The sequence below is a fragment of the Triticum aestivum genome, chromosome 4A (assembly GCF_018294505.1).
Source record: "Triticum aestivum cultivar Chinese Spring chromosome 4A, IWGSC CS RefSeq v2.1, whole genome shotgun sequence".
Taxonomy (NCBI): Eukaryota; Viridiplantae; Streptophyta; class Magnoliopsida; order Poales; family Poaceae; genus Triticum; species Triticum aestivum.
In genome coordinates this window covers 722284072-722311791 of record NC_057803.1, presented here as the reverse complement: position 1 = coordinate 722311791, position 27720 = coordinate 722284072, and the positions used below count along the sequence as shown (strand labels likewise).

Below are 27720 nucleotides of genomic sequence, written 5' to 3'. Positions count from 1 at the left end.
CATTATTTCTTCCCCCTCTTCTCTCCGGTAGACTACGAGACCGACGCTGATGCCACCGAGTACGACTACGTCACCGACGACCCCTCCTTGTCTGAGCAACCAGGCAAGCCCCCCCCTTGATCACCAGATATCGCCTATTCTACTCTATACTGCTTGCATTAGAGTAGTGTAGCATGTTACTACTTTCGTTAATCCTATTCTGATGCATAGCCTGACATTGTCGCTACATCTGTTGATACCTTACCTGCAATCCTATATGCTTAGTATAGGATGCTAGTTTATCATCATTGGCCCTACATTCTTGTCAGTCTGCCTTGCTATACTATCGGGCCGTGATCACTTGGGAGGTGATCACGGGTATATACTATACATACATACATACTATACAGATTGTGACTAAAGTCGGGTCAGCTCATTGAGTACCCGCAAGTGATTCTGACGAGGGGGGCTGAAAGGACAGGTGGCTCCATCCCGGTAGAGGTGGGCCTGGGTTCCCGACGGCCCCCGACTGTTACTTTGTGGCGGAGCGACAGGGCAGGTTGAGACCACCTAGGAGACAGGTGGGCCTGGCCCTGTTCGGCGTTCGCGGATACTTAACACGCTTAACGAGATCTTGGTATTTGATCTGAGTCTGGCTACGAGCCTATACGCACTAACCATCTACGTGGGAGTAGTTATGGGTATCCCGACGTCGTGGTATCAGCCGAAGCACTTCAGACGTCAGCGACGGAGCGGCGCGCGCCGAATTGGACTGGAACGCCACTAGGCTAGGTCTGCTTTCGGCCGCGTACGCAACGTGCAGGTGTGCTATGGGCGATGGGCCCAGACCCCTGTGCGCTTAGGTTTAGACCGGCGTGCTGGCCTCTCTGTTTTGCCTAGGTGGGGCTGCGACGTGTTGATCTTCCGAGGCCGGGCATGACCCAGGAAAGTGTGTCCGGCCAAATGGGATCGAGCGTGTTGGGCTATGTGGTGCACCCCTGCAGGGAAGTTAATCTATTCGAATAGCCGTGATCTTCGGTAATAGGACGACTTGGAGTTGTACCTTGACCTTATGACAACTAGAACCGGATACTTAATAAAACACACCCTTCCAAGTTCCACAGACAACCCGGTGATCGCTTTTCCGCAGGGCGACGAGGAGAGGATCGCCGGGTAGGGTTATGCTATGCGATGCTATTTGGAGTTGCTACTTGGAGATGCTACTTGGAGGACTTCAATCTACTCTCTTCTACATGCTGCAAGACGGAGGCTGCCAGAAGCGTAGTCTCCGATAGGACTAGATATCCCCCTCTTATTATGGCATTCTGCAGTTCAGTCCACCGATATGGCCTCCTTACACATATACCCATGCATATGTAGTGTAGCTCCTTGCTTGCGAGTACTTTGGATGAGTACTCACGGTTGCTTTTCTCCCTCTTTTCCCCTTTCCCTTCTACCTGGTTGTCGCAACCAGATGCTGGATCCCTGGAGCCAGACGCCACCGTCGGCGACGACTCCTACTACATTGGAGGTGCCTACTACTACGTGCAGGCGGACGACGACGACCAGGAGTAGCTAGGAGGATCCCAGGCAGGAGGCCTGCGCCTCTTTCGATCTGTATCCCAGTTTGTGCTAGCCATCTTATGGCAACTTGTTTAACTTATGTCTGTACTCAGATATTGTTGCTTCCGCTGACTCGTCTATGATCGAGCACTTGTATTCGAGCCCTCGAGGCCCCTGGCTTGTATTATGATGCTTGTATGACTTATTTTATGTTTTAGAGTTGTGTTGTGATATCTTCCCGTGAGTCCCTGATCTTGATCGTACGCATTTGCGTGCATGATTAGTGTACGATTGAATCGGGGGCGTCACAGCCGTCTAAGCAACAAACTGTCGCTACACCTATCCAGTTGATGAAGGGGGCGCGGATAGCCTGGGCCTAATATTAAACAGACATCGCAGCCAAACCTAACATCTAAGACCTGAGGACCCATCCAGGACGCCTGCCGGGCATGGGTCTCGCCGGTCCGGCGTGCTCTCAGAGGCCGCCGCCGCCAACTGCAACCGCTCCATCTTCCGAACTGGACTGATCCATCAACCTTGCCCGGTCTAGCTATCGTCGACGCCACGACGGCGCCCAACGACACCTCCTCCCTGCGCGTAAACAGCAGAGCACGTCGCGGTTGCCACTGATACACCTCAGCACCATGCTGTCAAGTACCACCAGCCGACACAGCTTGAAGTCTTTGGAGAATCTGTCGTACTTAGCACCTGCCGACCAGGCATGACAAAGCGTAGCACCTGTCGGTCAGGCATGACTTGACATCTCCACCGAAGCTCCGTGCAAGACGAAGCCGCTCCACCTCCTGCCTCTGACTTCCAGTGCTGCTCCACAAACGATGCTCCCAAGAGAGAAACGACACCGCAGTGCCGCCATCTTCCGATCTGGAACACCAGATCCTGAGGTTTCCCCCAGAGCAGCACGAGTGGGTCGACAGTAGTTACACGACGATGCCTCCATCAAGGTAACGATGACGCCTCCATCAGTTCATGGGGTAAACTAAGTATAAATTAGCATCTACACTATCTTTGCTGCAATGGAGGGTACGGAGGCTTTGTAATTGAGTGATCTCAATTGGTAGCGATGTGATCTTGCCATTTCTCATGTCCAAAGTCTGCAAGCCTTGTAGTTTCCCTATGGACCTTGGGAGCTTGTAAAAATATGACCCATTATGAAGCTTGAGATTGACATATTTCAAATGACGTAATATCCCTATATTGTTGATATCCTTTTGTGTGATACTGAACTGTGCATCACATAGATCCAATATTCTAATCATTCAGAAGTTGGCCGAACAAAGTGAAGGTGCTGGCTTCATGGGTCTCTTACCAAACACTGTTAATGATCGGGCATGATTCCAGTCCAAGCCTTTATTTGGGCACCAACTGCCCTGGTATGCGACATGGCGGAAGTTGTCTCCTCCCATGCCGGTTACATTATCCAATGTTGAGCATGAAAAATTTTCATCTCTAGAAACTGAGATCAAGACATCACGAACAATATCATGAACTTTGCAGCTCTTCACAATTCCTTCTATGTTAACTCTTGATGGCTGAATCATGCTAGTGTTGATTAGTTCATTGAAGTAACTGTTCCCAACATCCTCAACGTTGACCCCATCCCTGGCTATAACAAACCCCTCGGCTATCCATCTTTCTACCAGACGCCTCCTTCTGATTTCAAAATCCTTTGGGAATATGCTTAAATACAGAAAACATGATTTGAGATGAGAAGGCAAGTGGTTGTAACCTAGAGTTACCATCCTCCTCATTGCTTCAAGGCTTCTGTTTTGCTCTAGCTCCGAGGGGATTTGGTTATAAATACCTTGCCACTCGTTGACCACTCTGGTGGCAAGCAAGCCTCCTATAGTGAGTATAGATAGGGGTAAACATCCCGACTTTTTTACTATCTTAGTAACTATTTTCCTCATGTCCTCGTCATTTTTCATGTCTTCCTTACTTTTTCTACTCTTCCTTAGTAACAGATTTATGGCATCTTCTGTTTCTAGGGGTTTATGGTGGTAGATAAATGGTGTAGAAGATTCAAAAGTACACTCCTCAGCTAAGCTAATATCTCGTGTTGTTACCATTATCTGGCTACCTTTGTTGTTTCCTATAGGAAGAGCTATACTTTTGATCCACTTCCAATCATCTATGTTCCATATATCATCAAGAACAATTAGGTACCTCTTCTCAAGTAGACATTCCCTGAGATAGCAGTCGAGGTTCTCTACTCGCACTTCTTTCCATTCAAGTTGCTTCTTCAATGCTTCCTTGCCAATAAGTTGCGTGATCATATCTTTGAGAAGCTCCATCCTGACAAATGATTGTGAAACAGTGATCTAAGCACGGCATGAAAAGTTATCCATACTTTCATAAACCTTCTTTGCAAGAGTGGTCTTACCCAAACCACCCATGCCGACCACACATACTACCTGAGCAAGAACATTTTTGGCATGGACATCTATAAGCTTTATTACCTCTTCTTTGGGCTTGGAAAATCCCACAAGTTCGTTTTCATCAATGTTACTAGCTGAGTGGTTGCGGATATCTTCCATGCGAGAATCCCTCTCATCAATGGTTCTAGTAACCTGCTTGTTCTCAATAAGATTGTAGCGTGTGTTCCTGCTGCTCACATCTTCTATTCTTAATTTGAGATCACGGATTTGTATGGCGATTCGATGGCGATCTTTGAGCTTCATCAGTTCTCGCGACAAGCTTTGGCTTGCCACATGAACCATGAATTCACTAAGACAATCTTCAATATTGTAGGATGTATCCTTTACTTGCTTTGCCCACAACTTCAGTAGCATGTCTTTCTCCTTAATTCCTTCGGCAACGAGCAGAAATGTTTGCATCGTCTCTAGCTCGTCTTTGATAAACCTGCCAAACGAGACAAAGGTTCAGAAGGAACTTAGAATGATGCCCAATGATATTTTACAGCTCCTAACATGCACAATAATTTTTGGTGAAATATGCACTGGCTAAAACAGATTTTAGTCCAGCCATGTATGCAATAATGGTAACAATAAAGTGAAGGTGTCGTTTATGTTGAATGCATTTGTAGAGTGAACCAAAGGTTCCCCTAGTAAGGAGGCTAGTTCTTCTACAGAGTTATTCCAATCTCTGTACTTTAAGGTCCTACCTGGTGTGGCCAACTAATGTCTAAAAAACATTAGTTTGGCCATTCTGGCTACAGATTAGAGATATTTGAAAGTCATATTCATAGTGAGATACTGAGATATGGATACATAGAACCTCTCATCTCACCAGTGGGATGACTTCTCGCTCAGACTAAATACACACCGCAAATAAACATTAAATCAAATACCAGATATCCCTCCTGACGCCCATGAGCAAGCTCATCTCATTGGCAGCAGCAGAGGCGGCAACCCTGATGGCGGCCCCCAGCATCGACCTCGCCATGCTTAGTGCCGTCCCCGCCATCTCCGGCTGGTTCTTCTTCCTTCTCTTGCTCAAGTAGGAATAACAATTATTTGCAGCTAGCTCACAAGCCACGGTAGGAGTTGGGGGTCTTCTTATAGCAGCCGATTGGTTGACTGAGCCGTTGCTGTGAACCAAGTTGTTTCAATAATAGAAGCGTCATTATCCAATGCAGTTAATGCGCTTGGAATCATCGCAAGAAAAGACGAAGAAAAATTTGAGATTGGACAGCTATCCACGCGCCATGTGGGTTTGGTTCCTAGTGACATTTTGTTTTGAAATTCTTTCAAGGAATTATCGTGGCTCTTGTTTTGCTTGTGAAATATCGGAGCATCTTCCCGTGTGGACCAAACGATGATAATGTTATTTTGGAAATTATACGGCAAAAATAAATACAGATATTTTGTGAGCAGCAAAATGAGAATAGTCTTCTCCAGAAAAGAAAAGAGACTGGTGGCCGTATGCATCGTTCTGATGCAGAGGCCGGGGAATCCCCCCTTTTCGAAAAAAAAAGAAAAGAAAAGAGAAGGACAAAACAGAGTAGTGGGTTCAGAGTACAGACAACTGCACGCCTTTGCAGCAGGTTGGTTGCCATGGTGTTATTTTCAGAGAATTAACCTTCGTCTGCCGGTTTGCTCACTCTCCTGTGTTAAATTGAAGCCCCCAAGTCACTTGCATCTTTGTTACAACACCATGATAACAGACCGTGAGACGATGTTCTCAGTGACAAATTAATGGCATTCCCTGATCACAAAGATACCAAGAGTAACAGACTTGGCAACATCCCATACTGAATGTCAACCAACTTGTTATTGAATCTAATCCCATTCTATCAAATCGTTGACAGAGAAACGAGGAAACTGCAATTTAATTGCAAAGTGAAACCATCGAAAACCACAAAGCCGGTGGTATGTTGATATAATGTTACATGTGGAAAACAGAACAGTCATATCCGGCTACGACTGAACAACAGCACAAGCTCCATTGGCATGCACAGTAGCATGTCTTCCTGTTCTTCAGTTACAAGGAATTACAGAATATACTGGCAGCAACATATTGATAATTGTACATAGTACAAGCATATCATGCGATGGCCCAGTGAACGGTGCAAAATGCAGCCACCTCATGTTCTACAAACTGGAAGCTTTTAGGCTCCAAGAAAATAGACTTTGGCATGAACTCGATCAGTTCCATTGGGAAGAACTGAACATCATATAGGAATGGGAAGCAGGGCCACCCAGCAAGTGTCACATGTAAACCCTGGATTGGTGGCGTCGCAGCCGTGGAAATGATGTTGTAGCTTGTTCCAAGATCGTTGGAACATTCAAAGGTCAGTGACGAATCCTGCACGAAAGACAGCACATGTATTGGTGTCATCATCAGTGAATTCTTCGTATGGCTTCATCAACTGATTAAACAATATAGCATTGACGCCAGAAAAGAAAAAGCCTACCAGAAAGTCCGCACATAGATAACACAGAGAAACCATCTGGCTGAAAGAAAAGAGGTGAAGCGTATGCCTCCCGGCAGGGACGCGTGCGTGTTAAATAGCAAACGAGATTACATCGAGGTTGGCAGGTTGTTGTGTTAGCTTGACCCCTCATCCAAGACTATACAAGATAAGGATCTCTAACCTACAACAACCTGCCCAAGTTACAACACGCACACAAGATACACCCCCGTGACATATGTCACGTTACAACTACAACTATATCATTTAACATACTCCCTCAATCTAAACGTGTCAAGGTTAAGATTGTTCTTGAAAGCTTGTAGTTGTCGAATTTGTAATGGTTTTGTGAAACCATCCGCCACTTGGTCTCCTGTTGGAATGAACCTGATCTCCAATAGTTTTCTAGCAACCCTCTCTCTGACAAAATGAAGATCAATCTCTATGTGTTTCGTCCTTGAATGGAACACTGGATTAGCTGAGAGATACGTTGCTCCGAGATTATCACACCATAGGAGAGAAGTACTTGACCTTCTTACTCCTAGCTCATTTAATAGAGTTTCCATCCACATTACCTCAGCTGTTGCATTTGCCAGAGATTTATATTCTGCTTCAGTACTAGAGCGAGAGACTGTTGCTTGTTTCTTTGCATTCCAGGATATAAGGTTAGAACCAAAGAAAACAACAAATCCACCTGTAGACCTTCTGTCATCAGGACAGCCTGCCCAATCTGCATCAGAAAAGGCACTAACAGTTGTTGAGGGTGATTTACATATTTTCAGTCCTATACCAGCACTTCCTTGAATATATCTCAATATCCTTTTTACTGTTGTCCAATGAAGTGAAGTAGGAGAATGCAGAAATTGACAGACCTTGTTAACAGAGAAGGATATATCAGGTCTTGTCAAATTTAAATATTGTAGTGCACCCACCACACTCCTATATTTAGTCCCTTCCTCTAGACTCAACAATTCTCCTTCATGCAATGATAATTTTTCTGTTGTAGATAAAGCTGTACTGGAGGGTTTACAGTCTCTCATACCTACACGTTTGAGTATATCCTTGGCATACTTTTCTTGAGTCAGCAGTATACCATCATGTACCTGTTTTACTTCTATGCCAAGGAAATAATGTAATTCTCCCAAGTCCTTGAGAGCAAAATCACTCTTCAAGTTTTTAAGTAAAGCTGAGGTGGCTTGTGGAGAGGAGCTAGCAACAATTATATCATCTACATATATAAGCATGTAAATGATCACCTTCTCATTTTTGAATAAAAACAGAGAAGTATCTCCCCTTGATGGTCGGAAACCGAGTTGTTAAAGCTTTGTGCTTAGTCTTGAGTACCAAGCTTTGGGTGCCTGTTTCAGACCATAAAGTGCTTTATCCAATTTACATACATGCTGTGGTTTGGTGCCATCCACAAACCCAGGTGGTTTCTTCATGTACACCTCCTCCTCGAGAATACCATGTAAGAACGCATTCTGTACATCCAATTGGCGAAGAGTCCATCCCCTGGAAACAGCAATAGACAGAACAAGTCTAATAGTAGCTGCCTTAACTATTGGACTAAAAATGTCTTCATAGTCAATTCCATAACGTTGTCGGGTAGGGGGTCAAAACCGGCGGATCTCGGGTAGGGGGTCCCAAGCAGTGCGTCTTAGGATCAATGGTAACAGGAGGCAAGGGACACGATGTTTTACCCAGGTTCGGGCCCTCTTGATGGAGGTAAAACCCTACGTCCTGCTTGATTGATATTGATATTGTGGATGTTTACAAGAGTGGATCTACCACGAGATCAAGGAGGCTAAATCCTAGAAGCTAGCCTATGGTATGATTGTAATGGTTGTTGTTGTATATCTATCGACTAGCCTGGCCCCGGTTTATATAATGCACCAGAGGCCTAGGATAACAAGAGTCCTAGCCGAATACGCCGGTGGGGGAGGAGTCCTTGTCTTGATCGCCAAGTCTTGTTGATTCTTCCTTGTATGCGGCAGCTGTCCGGACTGGCCCATGAGTATACGGCCATGGGGGTCCTCGGCCCAATCCAACTGATCGGGAGACGACGCGTTGAGTACCCCCTAGTCCAGGACACCGTCAAGACCCCTTTGCTACTAGTCTAGCTTTATATCTATCTATTGTACCATCAGAATTCCTCTTAATTTTGTATACCCACTTGCAATCTATAATGTTTCTACCTTGTTTAGGTGAGACTAGATGCCAAGTTTGATTTTTCATAAGTGCATCATATTCTACCTCCATAGCTTTTTTCCAGTTTTTATCATCTAGCGCTTCAGCTAGATCACGAGGTTCACCAGTAGCAGCAAAGTTTACTACCTTGAAATTTTTACCGTACCTGACCGTTCCATCTTTAGGAACCAGGGGTTTAAAATGCCTCTTTGTGACCGTGTATTGGGTCGCTCCGGTTCAACAGCCACGAAGGATCCCGACGCTGCTGAAGATCCTGCAGCCAGTTCTGGACTCGATCGAGCCTGGGGATCCGCCTGGGGATCAGTCCTGTCGGGAACGCCAGCCCGAGACAATGACATCGGTCCAGTTGGCGAGGCGGAAACGCGTCCAGGCGACACACGCTTGGGAGTCCGCGCCTCCTCATCAGTCCGAGATGGCGACGCGTTGGACGCACGAGCGCCAACCCGCGCACTCGACCGCGAGCCTGGCCACGTGTCACCCGTGGACGGGCTGCCCGCACCAGGTGGCGTGGCCGCGCCAGCTGGAGTGCGTTGTTCCGCCTCTGAGTCCGTGCGCGCGGCAGGAGGAGCAGCGCCGCCAGATCTCTTGGGATCCACGTGCACAGGCGAATCTACCCTGCCACCAGATCTCTCGGGATCCGTGTGCACAGGAGGATCTGCTCTGTGTTCCGAGCCAGACCAGTTTGGCTGCATCTGCTGCATAAAATCATGACCAAAACCAGTGTTTTCTGCTGCATTTTTTTCACTGCGACTACCTGCATCATCAGAACCATTAGTAGTCCTATTAATCATTTGATCATCAACTATTTTCCCCCCTTGATCAGTAGGATTAAGTATGTCAGGAGGGAGTAAGAGAATCTCAGCCCTTAGGCGAGCACCGGCATTAGGATGAAGGGCCGCAAAAGGAAAAATGTTTTCATCAAACACCACATCCCTAGAGATGTATACACGCCCTGTAGAGATATCCAGGCACTTGTAGCCTTTGTGCAAGTTACTATAACCAAGAAAAGCACATTGCTTTGATCAAAATTGAAGGTTATGTGTGTTGTAGGGACGTAAATTGGGCCAACAAGCACACCCAAAAATTTTAAGAGAGGAGTAGTTAGGAGTTTCACCCAATAACCTAGTAAGGGGTATTTCATGATTTATGACCTTACTTGGAACTCTATTGATCAAGTAGGTTGCGGCAAGGAAGGCCTCATCCCAAAACTTCAAGGGCATAGAGGCTTGAGCAAGCAAGGAGAGGCTAACCTCAACAATGTGACGGTGTTTGCGCTCAGTTGACCTATTCTGCTGATGAGCATGAGGGCATGATACGTGGTGTAAGATACCAATTTTGGTAAAGGAGTTCAACTTTTCGTACTCCCCTCCCCAATCTGTTTGGAGGACAAGAATTTTTCGATCAAAACGTCGTTCAACAAGGTTTTGGAAGTCATGGAATTTCTGAAAAACGTCAGATTTGTGCTTGATGAGATCGATCCATGTGAATTTACTAAAATCATCGATAAAACTCACATAGTATTTTTTTTCTGCCTACTGTTTCAACAGCAGGACCCCACACATCAGAAAAGACAAGTTCCAAAGGAAATTTAGATTCACTCAAGGATTGAGGATAAGGTAACTGGTAACTTTTGCCCTTTTGACAGGCGTCACATACATGCTTATTGCTATCATTATTGACACACGGGAGCTTATTCTCACTAAGAATCTTCCTAAAAACAGTGGAAGAAGGGTGACCTAAACGTCTATGCCACCAATCCAGAGGTGGTTTGTTGACATTGAGGACATGCTTCTGGACGTTTCCCCCGGTGTATTTGACAGGATAGAGCCCTCTTCTACCCCTGCCTCGAAGTAGAACCTTCCTCGTTTCCAGATCCTTGATGAGAAAAAAATGAGGGTGAATTTCAACAATAGTATTATTGTCAAGAGAAAGTTTACTTGCAGAAATCAAATCTTTTGTTGCCTCCGGAACATGAAGAACATCTTTTAGATAGAGATTGCGATCTAGGGTAGAAATAGTTGTATAACCAATATGATCAATGGACATTCCTGATCCGTTTGCAGTATGAATCTGATCATTGCCCGTGTACCTCTCCCGGACGGTCAGCTTCTCCAGATCGCTCGTAATATGGTCGGTTGCACCACTGTCCATGTACCAGTTGGTGTCAACTCCATACTGATGAGAAGCCATGTTGGCCGAGCGCTCCTCTCGTCCCTGATATGAAGAGTCGTAGCGCTTCCAGCACTTCCAAGCAGGGTGGCCAATTTTACCACAGATCTGGCATACCGGCATGGCAGAGGAGTTGTTGTTGTAGTCCCCCTGCCTCCCGAGTTGCCTCGACCACGGGCGTGGTCACCACCACAGCCACGATCACCACCGCCGCTTGGTTTGTTGTTGAAGCTGCGACCGCCGCCGCGATCACCGTTGCCGATGGCGTTGTTGTTCTTGTTGAAGCCGCGCCCACACGCCGCCGCATTTGCGGACGACTAGAAGACCCGCCGCGGAGATTCAGGCGAGTCTCAAAACTCAGGAGCTGTGAGAACATCTCCGGGATCTTGACAGGTTCGGTCCTAGAGCACATGGCCGACACCACTGGATCGTACTCCTCATCCAGTCCAGCAAGGATGTGGGAGATCACCTCTTCCTCGTCCAAGGCCTTCCCTGAAGCAGTTAGTTCATCACACAGAGTTCAGACCTTACCAACATACTCTGTGATTGTGGAGTTTCCCTTCTGAAGATTGGCTAGGGCAATTCTGACGTTGACGGTCTGCGCCCTGGTGTGCGACGCGAGCATCCCTTGCACCGTGTTCCATAGCTCGGCCGCGGTGTGGCAGGTTGCCACTTGGACGGCCATCTCACGCGGTAGCGTGGTCAGCACGTATGAGAAAACCTGCTGATCCCGCGCGTACCACAAACCGAACTCTGGGTTCGGTCCCTTCGTCTTGGTTTTGCCGTCACTGCCGATGACCTCAATGGTCGTGGGTGGAGGCGGCTGCTCGGTGTCGAGGAAGCTTGCCATCTGCGCTCCCCTGATGGCTGAGAGCATCGTGGCGCGCCATAAGGCCTTGTTCCCTCTCGTGAGCTTCTCGGTTGCGTTTTGTGCAAACGGAGACGAGGGGAAAGAATTTGCGGAGGAAGAGCTCGCCATGGATGAACCCGAGGTAGGCTCTGATACCATGAAAGAAAAGAGGTGAAGCGTATGCCTCCTGGCAGGGACGCGTGCGTGTTAAATAGCAAACGATATTACATCGAGGTTGGCAGGTTGTTGTGTTAGCTTGACCCCTCATCCAAGACTATACAAGATAAGGATCTCTAACCTACAACAACCTGCCCAAGTTACAACACGCACACAAGATACACCCCCGTGACATATGTCACATTACAACTACAACTATATCATTTAACACTGGCTTCTCTTGCAGTTGTGACCCATCTTATAGTTATGGACAGTAGGATGAATCTGATTAGTGGTGCGTCTTCTGTACTCTGGTGTCATTGCAGCTTAGAGGTGCGTCTTATGTACTTTATTTATTCTTCATGTGCTTCTGCACAGCTGAATATGTTAACATCATTCAGAACATTAGATTATTTCGCGCATGTTAGATGTCAAACTCTGTCACACAGGGGAAGCTTAAGGAATGCATGGATATAAACATGGGTGTAAATGTATATGTCCATAAGCTGAAAACATTGCCAGGAAATTGTTAGTACAGAGCACGTAAAAATTCTCTAAATCTAACATGATTACCACAAAAGAAAGATAAATGAGACGGTGGATGATGCTGAACTTACCATTTTATCAGTATGATCCCTTCACACTTGACACTTGAGATGCGCATAGATTGTTGAGGCATTGGGAACTCAAAAGGGATCTGGTTCCAACTCCGCTTCAGATCACAACATCACGGTCAGTACTTGAGTCTTGGTCCATTAACAACAGGAGATGGTTGGGATGTTCACTCACTCCAACTTCATAGGTGCCCTGCTACAGTCTCATAGTTTGCTCCAGCTTGAACAGAAAAAATATCTCATAGCTTGAACAGAAAGAATCCTGGACACTTAAGATTCTTGGAATGAAATTGTTTGTTTCAGAATATTAATCATGCAAAGCTCAAACTGAAAATATCGAGTGTTTAGCATGGAAAAAGAATTTCAAGAATTTTGATCTGTTGTGCAACTAGATGAATTTAACACTAAGAAAAGCTAGAGTTTCTATAGATGGTAAAACATGCTGGAAAGGGAATGTTATAAAGTTGGCCGTATGCATCGTTCTGATGCAGAGGCCGGGGAGGCCCCCCTTTTCGAAAAAAAAAACTCTACCAAGCTACAAAATATAAGAATTCTGCTACGACAGACATTCTGGCAAACAAAAACACTCCAAAGAAGATAGAGTAACAAACATTGCCGAAAATCAAATGGAATAAAAAAAAGAAGCAAAGGGAGAGCTGAGCTAGCTATACTGGCAGCATGGTGGAGGCTCCGAGGCCAGCACAACAAGGTAGAGGTGAAAATCGAAGCCAGTTGGAAACGACCAGCTAGCATCAGCATGAATTGTAAGTGTACAGCACATCATCTTGGCTGTCAAACAACAAGACATAGAGAGATTAACTTTGAATACATACAGCAGCAATTAGCATCTCCATTGATAGCGACTAGTACTGAACAAAAGAGAGGTTAACTGCTATGGAAGCACCATGTGCGTTTGGTTCCTAGTGACATTTTGTTTCGAAATCCTTTCAAGGGATTATTGTGCGAAAAGTACATTCTGCACCCGAGCTCATATGCTCCCGCATGAACAGTAAAATCGAAAAAAATTTGAAAAAATTCCAATTTTTTTTTGAGAGAAACATTGACAAAAGTTCTAAGTGCCTGCAAAAATTCATGATGAAATCACATTCCTGTAAGGCGTGGCAAAAAAAACAAATTCAGTGCTTCAAAATGCGTTTCAAAGTAGCTTTTTCAGAGTACTATTTTTTTTGCCACGCCTTCTAGGAATGTGATTTCATGACGAATTTTTGCAGGCACTTAGAACTTTTGTCAATGTTTCTCTCAAAAAAATTGGAATTTTTTGTTTTTTTTTATTTTTTTTCGATTTTACTGTTCATGCGGGAGCATATGAGCTCGGGTGCAGATTAGGCGCGTCCATTATTGTGGCCCTTGATTTGCTTGTGAAATATCCGAGCATTTTCCCCTGTGGACCAGACCAAGGGGAGCCAAGCAAATGATCATGACTTGACTTTGGGGGGCCAAACGATGATAATGGTGTTTTGGAAATTATATACGGCAAAAATAAAAACAGATATTTTGGGAGCAGCAAAAGAGAATAGTCTTCTCCAGAAAAGAAAAAAGAAAGAAAAGAAAAGGACAAAACAGAGTAGGGGGCACAGCAAACGAAGGAAGTCTGCACTGACAACTGCACGCCCTTGCTGAAGGTTGGTTGACCATCCATTCCATGGTGTTGTTTTCATAGAATTGATCATCATCTGCATGTTTGCTCCCTCGCCTCTGTTCCTTGCAGTCATACTTTTTGTTACAACACCATGATAACAGTCCGCGAGAAGATGTTCTCACGGAGAAATTAATGGCAAGAGTACAAACCTGGCATGATGTTGGATCTAGTCCCGTGCAGGATTCGTCTCTGACCTTTAAACGGAGTAGTTGACAAGAGCAATATGGAAACTGCAAGTTAATTGCAGAGTGACACCAACGAAAACCACATAGCTGATTTGGTATGTCCAGATGATGTTACAGGTGAAAAACAGAGCAGTCATTTCAGGCTACTTTACAAGTTCCATTGGCTTGCATAGTAGCATGTCTCCTCATACTTCGTTTACAAATAATTACAGAATATAGTGGCACCGAAAAATTGATAACCGTACACTAGAAGTAGATCATGCAATGATCGAGTGAACGGTGCCACCTGATATTCCAGGGAAATTAGAATTTGGCGTCAACTTGACCAGTTCCATCGTAAGGGTAGGGAGCTTCACAGCAAGTATTACTTTTGAACCCTCGGTTGGTTGCCTGGCAGCCATCGAAATGATGTTGTGGCTTGCTCCCAGATCGTGGGAACATTTAAAGGTCAGAGACGAATCCTGCACGGAAGACTGCATAGGTGTTAGTGTCATCGTCACTGAATTATTTGTATGGCTTCAACTGATTAAACAGTCTAACTCCACTGAGGTTAAAAAGACAAACCTACTGGAAATTTCCGCACATAGAGAACACAGAGAAATCATCTGGCCTCTCTTGCAGGTGGTGACCAATCTTATAATTATGGACATTAGGATGAGCATTGCAGCTTAGGCCTTAGTGGTGCATCATCTGTACTCTGTTGGATCTTCCTCTTCTTCTGCCCAGCTGAATCTGATTACATACAAGAGCATTAGTTTATTTCGTGCATGTTAGATGTCAAAAACTTTGTCACACAGGGGATGCTTAATGAACTCTTGATATAAACAAGGGTGTAAATATATGTGTCCAGAAGCTGAAATCTTTTATCAGGAATTGCAAGTACAGAGTATGTGACAGTCTAAATGATGATTACAAAAGAAATGACATGCTGGATGTTGCTGAACTGACCATTTTATCAGTATGAGCCCTTCACAGTTGACACTCCAGATGTGCATGAACTGTGGGGTATTGCGAACTCGAAACGGATTCCTCATCTTCCAGCTTCACTTGAGATCATTACATCACACTCAGTTCTGTACTAGAGTCTTACTCCATTCACAACAGGCGCTGATTGGGATGTTCACTCCTCCAACGTCATAAATCATAGTTGCCCTGCTCAAATCTCATAGTTGCTCCAGTTGAACAATAAAAATTTCTCACATTTGTCGAGCTTGAACAGTAAAAATATCTCATAGTTGCTCCTGGACAACAAGATTCGGAATAAACATTAGTTACAGAGTATTAACCATGCAATTGGTGCTCCAGGTTGTCATACATTGAAAATATCTAATGTTTACAGTGCACAAAAATGTACTTAATTGGAGCTTGTTAAAGAGCACTTTGCATACAGAAAATTGTATCTGTTGGGCAACTAGTTGAATTTAACAGGAAGAAGAAATTAAAACTTTCCATAGATACTAAAACATGCTGGAAATAGAATGCTAACATTGCCAAGCTACTGAAAAAGCCAACTCTCTTCTGACAGACAAAAACGGTAATTGACATTTCAGAAACCAGAATACCAGATGGAATCAAACAAACAGAGGGAGAGCTGAGCTAGCTATACAGGTGGCATGGTGGAGACTCCGAAGCTAGCACCAGGTAGAATGAATTCAACTGATTAAACAGTCTAACACTGAATTTTACAAGGAAATACCACCGTGATGTGATGTTCCGCTGTATGGTGAAACCATCTTGTAACTGTCAACAATGGGATGAACAATGTCTGCAGCTTGATGGTGCTCTTGGGTGCCCACCTGAATCTGGATCCACTACACGGAGCACTAGTTTATATTGACAACCTGAGATGTGAAACTCTGTTAGCGCGTAGAAAATGAAGGAAGTCTTGCACGGTACATGTAAAATATGTGTTCACAAGCTGAATATAAGCATGCTTGTGACTGAGATCATGCTTGCGTTATATATAAGCATGCACAGCTTTAAAATGCGTGAGCACAATCCGAAAAGAACAAGGCAGCTAGAAGTCGAGCCGAAACATAAAAGGAAATAGTGCAATATTTGAGCTGTACCAGTAGTATAATATGGTGAAACTGGCTGGAGGGCTTGCTCCGAATTCAGTCAGCACGAGTTGTAAGTGTAAAGCACATCATCTTGGCTGTTACACACAAAATGGAAAACAGAGTACAGGCTAATTAGCACATCGCACTCCACAGCTGCTACGTTTTTTTTATAGAAAAGGAGGATTACTACTAATTGAACGAAAGAGAAGCAATTAGCTGAGCTGACCTGATGTTTGCCGTCGCCATGCCCACCGCTTGCGACCGTGTGGTAGACAATGTAAATGTGTACGTACGTGGTGATAACCACGTACGCGTATAGTATGGGTTGCGTGTGTTGTACTCTAGGTAGTTTAGGTTGGTTAGGATTGATCTCTATCTTGTATAGATCTTAGCTTGAGGATCAATCCACCAACAACCTGAACTACCGACCTTGTACCGATGATCTATAAATAACAAGCAACGCGTCCCTGCTAAGGCATACGCTTCAACCAATTTTACATGGTATTCAGAGCCTAACCTCTAAGCACATCCCAAACCCTAGCCATGGCCTCAAGCTCCACCACCGCCGCCGCTGCACCAGCCCTCATTCCCATCGCCGAACACCTCCATCGCTCCAACTTCCTGGTGTGGCGTGCCCAAGCCATTGCTGCCATCCGCGGCGCTCAGCTCGTCGCCTACATCAACCCCGACAGAGAAGAGCCGGCGCCCAAGCTCATGGACAAGGAGGGCAAGCCAACAGATGCGCCCAATCCGGCGTACGAGATCGCCAGGGCGCAGGATTCCCAGGTTCTGAGTTTTCTGTTCAATTCAGTCTCACCTCCTGTGATGATCCAGATCGCCCACTGCACCACGGCCTCGGCAGCATGGACTGCCATCACGGAGATGTTCATCTCCCAAACCCAGGCGCACGTGGTGAACACGAGGATCGCCCTGTCAAACACCAAGAAGGGCACCTCCACTATCGCCGAGTATATCGGCCGCATGAAGGCGCTCGGAGACGAGCTAGCTTCCGTTGGGAAGCCCCTCACCGACCATGACATGGTGTCATACATACTCGCCGGCCTAGACTTCGACTACATGGGCTTCGTCTCCTCCCTGTGTGCCAGGGCCGAGCCGATCAAGGTGAACGAGCTCTACTCCCTCCTCGTCGGCTTCGAGAACAGGCTCGCCATGTTCGATGGTGGGCATCAATCCTCTCACTCATCCGCCAACGCCGTCTCTCGTGGTGGTGGCCGTGGCGGACGAGGGGGTGGACGTGGAGGTGGCCGCAGAGGTGGAGGCGGCGGCCGCGGGCAAGGCCGTGGAGGTCGCGGTCAAGGAGGAGGCCGCAACGATCTCCCTGAGGTCTTCTGTCAGATCTGCTCCAAGCCCAACCATGTTGCTATGGAGTGCTACCGCCGCTTCGACATTGCGTTCACCAAGGAGAAGAGCGCAGCGGCCGTCAACACCAACACCAGCTCCTACGGGGTTGACACCAACTGGTACGTCGACACAGGGGCCACAGATCACATCACCAGTGAGCTTGACAAGCTCACCATGAGGGAGAAGTACTTCGGCCAGGATCAAGTGAACATGCCCAACGGTGCAGGTATGAAAGTTAGCCATGTTGGTCAAGCCTATATTCATACCCCCACTCGCAATCTTCATCTTAAAGACATATTGCATGTTCCTAAAGCAACCAAGAACTTGATCTCTGCTCATCGATTATCTCATGACAATCATGCCTTTCTTGAAACTCATCCACACTATTTCTTTGTCAAGGACAAGGCAACGAAGAAAACCCTTCTGCAAGGCAGATGTAGGGGTGGCCTCTATCCCCTTTCATCTGCACCTGTGAGCTCGGGCAGGCAGGCGTTTGGTGCCACCAAGGTCTCTCCATCAAGGTGGCACAGCCGATTAGGTCACCCTTCATCAACAATCGTTCAACATGTTCTTAGGAAAAATAAAATTTCCTTTTCAAATAGTGAGTTGAATAAAGAGAGTATATGTGATGCTTGCCAAAAAGGCAAAAGTCACCAATTCCCCTATCCAAATTCCAGTAGTGTTTCCAATGCTCCTTTAGAGCTAGTTTTTTCTGATGTATGGGGGCCTGCCCGAGATTCTATTAATAGAAAGAATTATTATGTGAGTTTCATCGATGATTTCAGCAAGTTCACTTGGATTTACATCCTTAAACATAAGTCTGAAGTGTTCAAAATATTTCATGAATTCCAAGCTCTTGTTGAACGACGCTTTAATCGTAAAATCATCACCATGCAAACAGATTGGGGTGGTGAGTACGAGTGTCTGAACTTCTTCTTTCGGCAAATTGGCATCACTCATCACGTCTCCTGCCCTCACGCGCACCAGCAAAATGGGTCTGCCGAAAGAAAACATCGGCATCTTGTGGAAGTAGGACTTTCACTATTAGCACATGCCTCCATGCCCTTGAAATTTTGGGATGAGGCTTTTATAGCTGCCACCTACCTTATCAACCGAACTCACAGTAAGGTGATAAATCTTGAAACACCTCTCGAACGATTGTTCCAGGAAAAACCAAATTATCATGCTCTCCGCACTTTTGGGTGCGCTTGTTGGCCTAATCTCCGCCCATTCAATTCTAAGAAGCTTGAATTCCGCTCCAAACGTTGTGTTTTTCTTGGTTATAGCAATCTCCATAAAGGGTTCAAGTGTTTGGATGTAGCTGCCGGACGGGTTTATATATCTCGTGATGTTGTGTTTGACGAAACCGTGTTTCCTTTTGCCTCACTAAACCCCAATGTCGGTGCTCTCCTTAGGTCAGAAGTTCTTCTTCTTCCTGAAAATTCTGTCACCAATGAGCCTCTTGATCATGGGGATGAAATTAGTGCTAATCCATCGGTTAATTTTCATGCAAATACTGCCATAAACTTTGGAGGAAATCCCGTTGTGCGTCATGATTTTATGCCGCAACAGCCTGACGCGGAACACGAGGAGGATCCAGGCGCTGGCAGCAACAGTTCTGCAGGCGGTGATCCCGAGAAAAATCTCTCGACCGCCACGCCTGTAGGTGGGGACAGCGACCAGTCCACGCGCTCGCCCACGCGCGACAGCGACCAGCCCATGCGCACGCCTCCGCCTGATGACACTGACTGCGGGCCCGCTGGGAGTAGCCCCACAGCGCACTCCGGATCAGGCGGGTCCAGGGGCGGTACGGCGGCCCCTCCGAGCCGCCAGGTGGCGGCCTCTGCACCGCGCGTTGACGCAGGGGAACGGCGGGCCCTCGACAGCATCTCTAGGTCTGCCGAGTCTGCCGCTGATTCTGTCGGGATCCGCCTCGGATCGGGCGCGCCTAATGATCCTGTCGAGATCTGTCTCGGATCGGGTGCCCCTGGCTCCTCTGCGACAGATCCGGTGGGATTTTCTGCGCCAGCTGCGGGATCGTCTGCGTCAACCATTGCTGCACCCGAACAAAATCGACGTACGCGCTCTCAGCATGGCATTGCAAAACCCAAAGTACGTACAGATGGTACGGTCAGGTATGGTAAAACTAAGTTTGCTTGTCTTACTACTACAGAAGAACCACATAGTCTACATGAAGCCTTTGCAAGTAAACAATGGAAAAATGCAATGGATGAGGAATATAGTGCATTAATCAAAAACAAAACTCGGCACCTAGTTCCTCCGGCCAAGGGCAGAAATATTATTGATTGCAAATGGGTTTATAGAGTTAAAAGAAAGGCTATCGCAGATATAGACAGATACAAAGCCCGGCTAGTTGCAAAAGGTTTTAAACAAAGATATGGCATTGACTACGAGGACACCTTTAGTCCAGTTGTTAAAGCTGCTACTGTCAGACTTGTTCTATCTATTGCAGTATCAAAAGGTTGGAGTCTTCGTCAGTTGGATGTGCAGAATGCGTTCCTTCATGGCGTTCTAGAGGAAGAAATGTATATGAGACAACCTCCTGGGTATGAGGTGAAAAACAAGCAACACTATGTATGTAAGCTTGATAAGTCCTTGTATGGGTTGAAACAAGCACCTAGAGCATGGTATTCTAGGTTAAGTGAAAAACTTCAAAAGCTTGGTTTCAGACCATCAAAGGCCGACACGTCATTATTCTTTTATAGCAAAGGCAAGATCACCATCTTTATGCTTGTGTATGTCGATGACATTATTGTGGCTAGCTCTTCACAGGAGGGAACTACAGCATTGGTGGAAGATCTCAGAAGGGATTTTGCCTTAAAAGATCTCGGTGACTTGCACTATTTCTTGGGAATAGAGGTGAAGAAGGTCAAGGATGGTATACTTCTAACTCAAGAAAAATATGTATCAGATGTACTAAAACGTGCTGGTATGATGAATTGCAAAGTGTCAAATATGCCTCTGTCCACATCCGAAAAGCTCTCTAAGGAAAATGGTGAAATCTTGGGAGCTCATGATTCTACAAATTACAGAAGTGTGGTAGGTGCATTGCAGTACTTGACTTTGACAAGGCCTGATATATCCTTCTCTGTCAATAAAGTATGTCAATTCTTGCACTCTCCTACCCTTGAACATTGGACTGCAGTAAAAAGAATTCTTAAATATCTCAGAGGAACCATGAGTACTGGACTGAAATTTTCCAAGTCAAGTTCTACATTGGTAAGTGCCTTTTCAGATGCAGATTGGGCAGGATGTCCAGATGACAGAAGGTCCATAGGTGGCTTTGCTGTTTTCTTTGGATCCAACTTGATATCTTGGAGTGCACGCAAACAAGCAACAGTATCAAGGTCTAGTACTGAGGCAGAATACAAGGCGTTAGCAAATGCCACAGCTGAAATTATATGGGTTCAAACTCTGCTAAAAGAGTTAGGTGTGACACATTCACCAGTTGCATGTCTTTGGTGTGATAATATTGGTGCCACTTACCTTTCAGCAAATCCAGTATTTCATGCAAGGACGAAACATATTGAAGTGGATTATCACTTTGTGAGAGAAAGAGTAGCCAAGAAGCTACTGGACATTCGTTTCATTCCCACCAATGATCAAGTTGCAGATGGCTTCACCAAAGCCCTATCATGGCGTAAATTGGAAGATTTCAAGAGCAATCTCAACTTGGTAAGTTATGATTGAGGGGGAGTGTTAGACAATGTAAATGTGTACGTACGTGGTGATGTATAAACCACGTACGCGTATAGTAGGGGTTGCGTGTGTTGTACTCTAGGTAGTTTAGGTTGGTTAGGATTGATCTCTATCTTGTATAGATTTTAGCTTGAGGATCAATCCACCAACAACCTGAACTACCGACTTTGTACCGATGATCTATAAATAACACGCAACGCATCCCTGCTAAGGCATACACTTCAACCAATTTTACACCGTGAGCTCTCTCCTGCAGCTGCAGGCTCCGGATGGAGAGATGAGGATTCCCCTGTTGATTCTCCCACTTGGGTGACGGTGCCTCCCAGGTCGTGGTAGCTCCGTTCCTAGGACAGTCGCAGCACATGACTGTTGGTATGTGCACCCACTTCACTTTGCAGCAAAGCAAACTTGGCCACTCGACCACCGTACCCAAGTGCGATCTCCTTAAGCTTTGGAAGCTGGTTGACTCCAATAATTCCTGATGCCAAATTGCACCAACTGATATCAATCATTGACAGCTGGGGTGAGGTGCCGTCCTCAAATTTCAACTCTCTCAGTTCCACCAGCTCACAAATACCAAGTTTCTTGAGATTTGGGAATGCTCCCGTTTTGAACACCAACTTCTCCCCAATATAAGAGTGTCTTCCAAGAAAAAGGTCCATGAGGTTGGGTAGTGGCCCAAGTATTTTCATGAGTTTGCCTTCTTCCTTTATTACGCTGCCCCCTAAGGAAAGCTTAACCAAATGCATTAGATTGCCAAACCAGCCAGGAATATCTCCAAGGCATCCATTCAAGTTCAGACTCCTCAACAGGGGAGGAGGAGAGGAAACATCATGCAGCCACTCGAGTGAACCATCCACTGAAAGGGAGCGGAGGGAAGAGAGCTTCTGAATGGCATCACACAGTACCTTGCATTTTTGCTTGGTGGCCCCTTCTGTTACCACACTCAGTTTTCTCATCTGCACAAGCTCACCTAGCTCTTTAATTGCTTTGCAACTAGTTCGGCTGATGTCCACCACCTCTAGTATTTGCAACTCTTTTAGTTTGCCAATTCCTTTTGGGACCCTCACAGCTAGACCATGCCATGTGTAGGTCAGTAACTAACCTGGCACGCTCACTAGGATCTGCCAAAGGTGTGAACAACACGGGCCAACAGAATGTGCTCAACAAGCAATTCTTGGTGTCATTCAGGTCAAAGTATTCATAGGAATTATTTCTGGTACAACGAAGACTGTGTAGATTTTTGAGTTTACAAATCTCAGTTGGCAGTTCTGTAATATAACTGTCTCTAATGTTCAAAGTGCGCAAGCCTTGCAATCTCCCTATGGATCCAGGAAGTTTATAAATATGTGAATACCCTGGTGGGTAAGAAAACTTCAGATACTTCATGTGGCGAAACAATCCTATGTTGCTGATATCCTTTTGTGTGACTTGAAACTGTGCATTTTCTAGATCCAAGGCCCGGAGCATTCTCATGCCAGGTGAACAAACTGAAGGCGATGGCCCCAATGATCTCTCACCAAACACAGTTACTGACTGGACGTGGCTCCAATCCATATCTATATTTTGGCACATGCTACCATGGTATTCTACATGTCGGAAGGTCTCGTCCGTAGCTCCAGTTACATTATGTCCCGCCACATGCACAAAATTTTCATCTCTAGAAACTGAGATCATGACATCACGCACAATATCATGGACTCGACAACGCTTCACAACTCCTTCTATGTTCAACCTTGATGCTTGAAGCATGCTTCGGTTGATTAACTCATTGAAATAACCTTTTGCCACATCCTCGATGTTCACCCCAGTCCCACACCTAATCAACCCCTCGGCAATCATCTTTCTACTAGATGCCTCATCTGGATTTCCGAATCCTCGGGAAATATGCTTAGGTATAAGAAACATGGCTTAAGATGAGATGGCAAGTGGTTGTAACTCAAAGTAACCACCATCTTCATTGCTTCAAGGCCGGGGTTACTCTCAAGCTCAGACGGGAGTTGGTTATAGACGTGCTCCCACTCTATTATTTTTTTAGTGGTAAGGATTCCTCCAATTGTGAGTATGGCCAGTGGTAAACAGCCACACTTTTTAACAAAATTTTCAACTATGGTCTTGAAGTTTTCATTTGTTTTTATGTCTTCATTTATTTTCCTACTCTTTTTAGTAGCAAATTTGTGGCTTCGACTACCTCTAAGGTTTTAAGGTAGTATATAAGGGATTCCAGAGTACATTCCTTTGCTAAGCCCACATCACGGGTTGTTACTATTATCCGACTACCTTTCTTGTTACTATTAGGAAAAACAATATCTTTATCCACCTCCATGCATCTAGGGTCCACAAGTCATCAAGAATAATAAGGTACCTCTTATCCTTAATCTCTCGATTGAGGTACTCGGCGAGGTCCTTTACTTGCACCACCTTCCCTTCAAGTTCTTTCAACAAGTTCTTCAGTGAATCTCCACCCAGAAGTTGCCTGATCATATCCTTGAGCATTTATATCTTGAAAAATGACTGTGAAACTGTGATCCAAGCACAACAAGAGAAATTCTTCAGAATATCATCCTTACTTTCATAAGTATTTCTTGCAAGAGTAGTCTTGCCTAAACCACCCATGCCAACGACACATATAACTTTGGCATCACCATCTCTAGCGTTGACATCCATCAGCTTAATCAACTCCTCCCTAGGCTTTGTAAAGCCCACAAGTTCTATTTCATCAGTGTTGCTTGCCGAGTGATTACGTACATCTTCTATATAAGAAACCTCCTTGTCACTGGTCGTTGATGCCTCTATCTTTATCAAGTTGTAGCGTGCATTCCTGCTGCTCACTTCTTCAACTCTTGATTTCAGGTTGTGAATTTGGATAGCAATCCTACGACGATCTTTGAGCTTCATCAGCCGTTTCATCAGGCTTTGGCTCCTCACATGAAGCATAAATTCATCAAGGCAATCTTCTATGTTGTAGGACAGGTCGCTTACTTGCTCTGCCCACACCTTGAGCAGCATGTCTCTGTTCTTCGTTGCTTCAGTGGCTGCCAAGAATGCCTGCATCGTGTTTAGCTCGTCCTTGATGAACCTTTCAAGCAAATTAAATTGAGATTGAGAACAACCATTATTGTCATGCTGTAGCTCGTGGCATGTGCGCGACAATGCATGACAAAATTTGCCACATCCATGAGTAATGGAAAATTCAAACAATGGGGATGAGATCTGAAACATTCGCAACAAAACCCATATATTTGTAGATTGTGTATTAGTAACTTGATCTATGACTTCATAAATTAATAGAGTCATGTAGGGAAAGGCTGCGTACTATAGACCCAAAATGGTCGGACCCTTCCCTGGACCCTGCGCAAGCGGGAGCTACATGCACCAGGTTGCCCTTTTTTTCAGCATGTAAATGGATGCATGCGTACATACCAGATATCCTTCTGCACTCCCATGACCAAGCTTAGCTCGGCAGCTGCGGCAGAGGCGGCCTTGCTGATGGCGCCTCCCAGCATGGACCTCGCCATGCTTACCACCGTCTCGGCCATCTCCGGCTCTGCCTGGTTCCTCACAGAAGACTTCTTCCTTTTCTTTGTGAAGGACCGTTACAAAGTTGAGCTCACAGCCTCACACTAGGTGGATGTTGAGGATAAAGGGCAAGGGAGAGCCTCACACTAGGTGCGGCAAGAAACGCAAGGTTGCAGTGCTGCTATAGGGAAGTAAAGCGATAACGTGAGTGTGTGGCTTAGCTAGCGCTACTAAAGCGGATCTGATCACATGCTCTAAGCTGCTTCCATAGTCCATACTACTGTAATACTCTACACTTGAATAAACTTTCACAGCTAATCATCTTGCTATAAAATAAAAAATATCAAAGTGCTCGCAGCAAGGTGGCGTCTTGTGGACAATAAATTACTCCCTCGGTTTATAAATATAAGTCTTTTTAGAGAATTTAAATGGACTACCACATATAAACGTATATAGACATATTTTAGAGTCTAGATTCACTCTTTTTGCTTCGTATGTAGTCATTTGTTGAAATCTCTAGAAAGACAAATATTTAGAAATGGAGGGAGTAATACACATAAACTTTGTCATTTTGTGACACAATAATGGATGACCATTGCCAGCAAGCAGTAGCTAGCGACTAGCAGCATCTACGGATGGCTAGTACGCAGTGTTTTAAGGTAAAAAATGGAAAGAAGAAGTTATGTGCAAATTGAGGATTACTAAAATTAAAAATTAAAATTTGACCTGCATCTCACGAAACAAAATGAGAAATCGAGCTACTAGGCTGCCTCTCGGGCGTGGATCCTTGGCACTAGGGGTGCAGAGCGGCGCGCGAACCCGTCCTGCTTGGTATACAAAATGAAAAAAAAAGTTATAGCTGGACTCCAGAACGCTAGGATAGTTTGTGCTACCTTAGCACATTGGCGGGACGCTTGGCACACTAACTTGCCCATGCCGGCAGGGTGTAGGCCCAACCAAATTCCCCTTCGCCCTCCAACTGTTTCTGAACGCCAAAAGTGAAACCGCGACGCCAGCAACAGGCCAACCGCTGTGACGCTGTATTGCCGTTACACACACTTGCATCTCCTCCTAAGGCCACTCTAGCCGGCCTTTTAAAAATAGAGAAGCAAGTCGGCAGAGTAATTTAGTGGGTTTACTCCGCCTTTACTAAATTTTGGTCGGACCTAGCCGAATTCTTAATTTTAGCAGAGTAAAAATCAATTTTTTATAAGTTCAACACAGATTCGATTTAAACAACCAGAATTCTACGCATAATGTACATAATCATCCACCAAAACATAGTCAAATTCATCAAACTAAACAAGAACTTGAACTTAAAACTATACATGAACTTATTAAACTAAAACTAACTAAACATCACCCTTGTAGAGGGCGAGCCAATCCGCCCGCAACATCCCACCACTCATTTGGTCCGGCCCAATGCCATCCTCGCCGCAGTCGGGGAAGAGCCTCCACCATTCTTTGACGTCGAAGTACTCCTCCTCATCGCCGCCGTGCTCCTCGACGTTCGTTGTCCGAGAGGACGATGAAGCCGTCATCGGCCGCGCAGCCGTGAAGATCTTCCGCTCTGCCTCCACACGCTTGGGGTACGGCGGCGGAGGTCCACCATGTACTCTTTTTTGGCGGCCTCTGCCGTGATGCGCCCCCTCGCCTCCTGGTCCTCCATAACTACCCCAAGTGTCGTCGGTTGGAGCTCGACAAGCGCCTCAGCCCACAGGAAGTTGAGGCGGGTAGCGGCGCCGTGCAACCAGACCTGCCACCGTTTGTACTCGATGACGGCGAGCTCGGCAGTGTGGAAGGAGCCAAGGCATAGCTTGGTGTGGCTAACGTGGTCTGTTATCTCCGCCACCCATGTCCTCCACGCCTGTTGCGGGATATCGAGGTACTTCCTCTGCGGCTGCCACAACGGAGGGAGGTCGGGAAAGCCGGAAGCCCGACAGGATGGGGCCGCATCGGCGCCGCGGCGACGGCTTGAGGACGAGCCCGTGCTGCGCTCGTGGCGGCACGGATCTGCACTGCGGATGGTGTCGGGGTCCGACAGCCACAGGATCCGACCATTGGGAGGGAACTGGGGGTGGGAGGGAGGGGGGAGGAGGGGTCGCCAATGATGGGGATGGGGGAAGGAGAGGTTGAGCAGCTCAGAGAAGAGTGGGGAGTAAATACATGCATGGGACAGACCGCGGAGTAGAAATTATCCTCCTCTACCGGTTTGAGTTCAGCTAGGTACCGATTAGAGAAGTAAAACCATATTCTTACTGTTCTAATCAGTTATAGGGACGGTTATAGGGTATCGGTTAGAGTTGGCCTAAAGTGCCTTACCCACCCTTATGGCATGTGATGTGCACAAGCAATAGCGCATGCTCGCTCCGCGGCGATAGTGATGCATGCCGACGATATGAACATGGATGATGCATCTGACCTCCTGGTGTGGCGTTGGGCGTGGACGAACAACTCAACTCTTGTTCTCATTAATAAGGATGTGTGCACCTACTTACTAATCTTTAAGCCCAAAATTCTATTCAATGCCTAGGTTGGCGTTTGTTGACGAAATAAGCACCCTGACGCTACTGCACACAGCTATTGCGCTAGACCACGTGGACTACTTAGAAGCTTTATCTTTCGGATCCGGCTTGCCTGCTCCCTTCCCATACTCCCATCCGTGCTCCCATCTCATCCAACGGCTGTCTTTTTTTCTTTTTCCATTTTAATCTAATCATCTTCCCCCTGATTTTAAGGGGGTGGGGCCGGGTATTATTTTATTCCAATCAAATCAAGCCACGT

The 27720-nt window shown here is 45.9% G+C and overlaps 3 pseudogenes; all 3 read right to left on the bottom strand.

The window, feature by feature from the left end:
• Window positions 1–1773: 1773 nt before the first annotated feature.
• On the bottom strand, window positions 1774–5034 carry LOC123088363 (putative disease resistance RPP13-like protein 3; annotated as a pseudogene).
• Window positions 5035–11158: 6124 nt separating this feature from the next.
• On the bottom strand, window positions 11159–11297 carry LOC123088927 (uncharacterized; annotated as a pseudogene).
• Window positions 11298–14346: 3049 nt separating this feature from the next.
• On the bottom strand, window positions 14347–25094 carry LOC123088362 (disease resistance protein RPM1-like; annotated as a pseudogene).
• Between the last annotated feature and the right edge of the window lie 2626 nt (window positions 25095–27720).